We start from the raw sequence: 3,474 nt of genomic DNA, 5'->3' as shown, positions 1-3,474 counted from the left end.
TAATCATCGAGAAGTGGAATTCCAAGAGTCATGCAACCCAGGACCTCGCTGGAGGGTTTGCCACTAATAAGCTTCGTGACCTTGGGCAAGTGTCCCAAGTTTTCTAATCTTTCCCATCAGTAAACCAAGGAGATTGTAGCAGCTCATCGCCACAGTCCCTTCTTGCAACGAAATGCTACAATTCCATGCTTTGACATCATTCCCTTGTACAAAATGCAGGTATCTATTTCCCAGACCCCTAAAAGAGGAATCAGAAGATAAAGATTCTATTTCAGGTGTGATGACCAGCTCTCTTTCCTTTTTGTCTACCCAGAGATCACATACAAGTCATCTGAGATCTTTAAAGTTGTTGTTTTTCATCTGTGGCCTCTGGTTAACAATACTGGTCACCCACCAGTCTGAGAAGATTCATTAGATAATGTCTGTGAAGTACCTGACCTCATCAAAGGAAAAGTGCTCGATGAATCCAAAGTATTAAAAATAGAAGTGAAACCAGAAAAAGTTTAAACTCAAGGATAAAAATTTCCTGTGTAGCTCAATAAGCTGTGTACTCCAAGAGGAGCATGCAGCACAACTGAAGGTGAAGGGCAGCCTTCTAACATGGGAACTGGGAAGTGTGACAGTCTATGAGGAAAGGGAAGACAACACAGTAGTTAGATGCTAACTGTTGATAAGAAGGCCTTTTCTGTGGCCAAAACATGCAGATGATAAACAGGATCACACATCATGGTGCTCAGCTGCTCCCATAAGGAGACATGGAAACTTGTAAAGAGGAACAGATCAAGCATTGGGAAGCTGGGAACAGGGTCCTGTTCCTTCTCTAGACCTTGAGCGAATCATCTTTCAGGAGAGGGGTTGACCAGGTAACTTCTTCGGTTTCATCAAGTCCTATGGCATGTTCGCAGCAAGAATTTAATCAAATCTCCTGTTTCTGGGGTCTAATTATTCCTGCTTGAGAGGCAGTGTCACATGGTGGCAAAGAACCTAGACCCTACAGCAGAGCTGTCTTGCTTTAAATCTCAGTTCTGCCACTTTTAAATATTTTTCCCTAATATTTTGTTATGAAAATTTTTAAACATAGAAAACCTGAATGAATTGCTCTTTGAATACCCATATAACAATTACTTAACTTCTGTGCCATCATCAGAAGCTGGAAGTGGCGAGGAAGGATCCTCCCCTGGAGCCTTTGGAGGGAGCATGGCCCTGCCGATGCCTTGATTTTGGACTTTTGGCCACCAGAACTATAAGACAATAACTTTCTGTTGCTTAAGCTGTAGTGCTTTGTTCAGCAGCCACAGGAAGCTAATATAGGAGATGTTAACAACTGGTAAAGGTTGCCCTTTCTAAAAGTAGAACAATGGTTCAGATCAGAAGGAAAAATCTCAAATGGTGAACGTGTAGAGTCAGTGACACAACAGGGAAAAAATGTGTGGAAGGAGGGTCTTTCTGGGGCCTTCCTGTTACACCTCAGAATGAAAGTAAAACATTTGAGGGAGCTACTTTGATATGTATGTTTTGAAGCAAACAAAGACATTTTGAGGTTACCCTTCTGCGCAACTGTGTTAAAAAATGACCATGTCAATTTATGCAGTTGTAACTTTTTATTTCCAAGTAATGTTCACAGCAGACGTCTTATGTTCTCCACATAACTACTCCCAGTACTTCATGCTGAAGAGAGGCTTGGCCTGGGGAGGAGGAAAATGCATTCAACCATTCAATAGAATCATTCAAAAAAATGCATTCAATCATTCAATAGAATCATTCAATAACTTTTAAAAGGATGAAAGTTAAATGTGTGGTAGTTATTGTTTGTTTGTTTTCAGCCAAGTAAAAACTCCCTCACATTAAAGCAGCCAAGTCCAGTCACATGTCCCTGGGCAGAATTCTACTTCCGTGTCATCAATAATACCAAAAACACAAAATTTTTTCTCCCCCTGTTGATCTCCCCCTTTTGTTTCCATACTCATAATAGGACACACATGACCAGCACTTCGATATTAATTACTTCATTTCTTACGCTCTTTAACAAAGACCCCCATTGCACCATATTCTTTGGCAATTTCTTAATTTAAGAAGAAATTTGCAAATGAAGTAACTCCATCTATATTTTTTTAAAAGGCAGAAAAGAAAAGAGCATGTGAAAAGTGTCTTAACTTTTCCTTCACGTGAAGGTCTTTAAAACTATAGTTACCAGACCCAAAATCTGCATCCAGAATTTTAGTCCTTTTGTGGTATGACCACATAATGCAAGCTATATCTTTTGGTAACCTGGAATCTGCATTATCTAATGACCTACAGTTTGAATTAAATATTGAAGCAAACTCCAGAAATATCTACAAGGAAACGAGCAATATTGTATTGATTGTGCTAGGCTGTTTAATAATTAATTCACTCACCTCCGTTTTTGGATGTCCTTCTGTTTATTCTTTCAGCGCCACAAACAATTGAGAAAGGGACTGCAACTCAGAAATCTTCCTCTAGTGTTTCACATTCTAAGCAGAGTGCTAGTGTAGGGGAAAAATAAAGAGAACTGACCGTCTCTGTCTTTGCTTCATGCTATTCAAGGCAAGAGCTCTTAAGCACATCTCTTCTAGGGGCAAAAAAAGGACCAAAGGTTTTTTTTCCCATCAACAGGGTGAATATCCCAGGATTATTCTAGAGATTGCCTAATAAATAGCCCATTCGAGCATCATAAGAGAACGATATAAATACCTAAAAAATATTAGTAAATATTTGGTTATTGCTGATTTTTGTGGCTTTGCTTCAACCTGGTTGCTTTTAGACATTGTCGAAGGAAGTGAGCTTAGCTTAAAGTTCATTTTTATCACAACGCTGGGTTCCCACAGCTTATTTGGTGACCCCCACAAATGCTACAAACCAGAAATACTAATCTCATTTCTGTGTTTCTGCTTCTTTGGAGACATGACCTGTGTCACACTTCCAACCAGAACATCACACTGAGAATTCGAGATCGAACCCTGTGCATCTCTGACTGGCCATCAGCACTGAACTCCAAAGCTTTGTATCCTGGGGTCTTCTTACCAGGCCTGATCGAGTTACAAATTTAACAGCTAAATCGGTGAAAATAATCTTGTGTAAAGGATTTGCCAACAGGAAGAGCTCTGGATTATTCATTTGGTGTTTTGTGTTTTGTTCTGTTTCCTCAACATTTACAAAGAGATGGTGGACTTCCTCATTCCATAAAAAGGATTAGAGAAAGACTGGTCTCTCCTTTCCCTGTTTCAGTTGTCAGTAATTACATAAGGCTTTGTGGCCAGCTCCCACCTCAGGAGGGAAGAGGAACGAAACTCGGCTATGGATCTCACAGTGATTCAGCACTTTCTCAGAGATGCTGGGGCCTAGGTGCAGCTGACAATACTGATCTCCAAGCTTATCTCAGACGATTTAGACTAATCCAACAGTGTGGGAAAAGGTAATGGAGATATGGGCTTATGAAGTAATGGGTAATGGTAA

This window comes from Pteropus alecto, unplaced genomic scaffold (assembly GCF_000325575.1).
Source record: "Pteropus alecto unplaced genomic scaffold, ASM32557v1 scaffold13, whole genome shotgun sequence".
In the NCBI taxonomy this organism is placed as follows: domain Eukaryota; kingdom Metazoa; phylum Chordata; class Mammalia; order Chiroptera; family Pteropodidae; genus Pteropus; species Pteropus alecto.
This window is presented reverse-complemented; position numbering follows the sequence as displayed.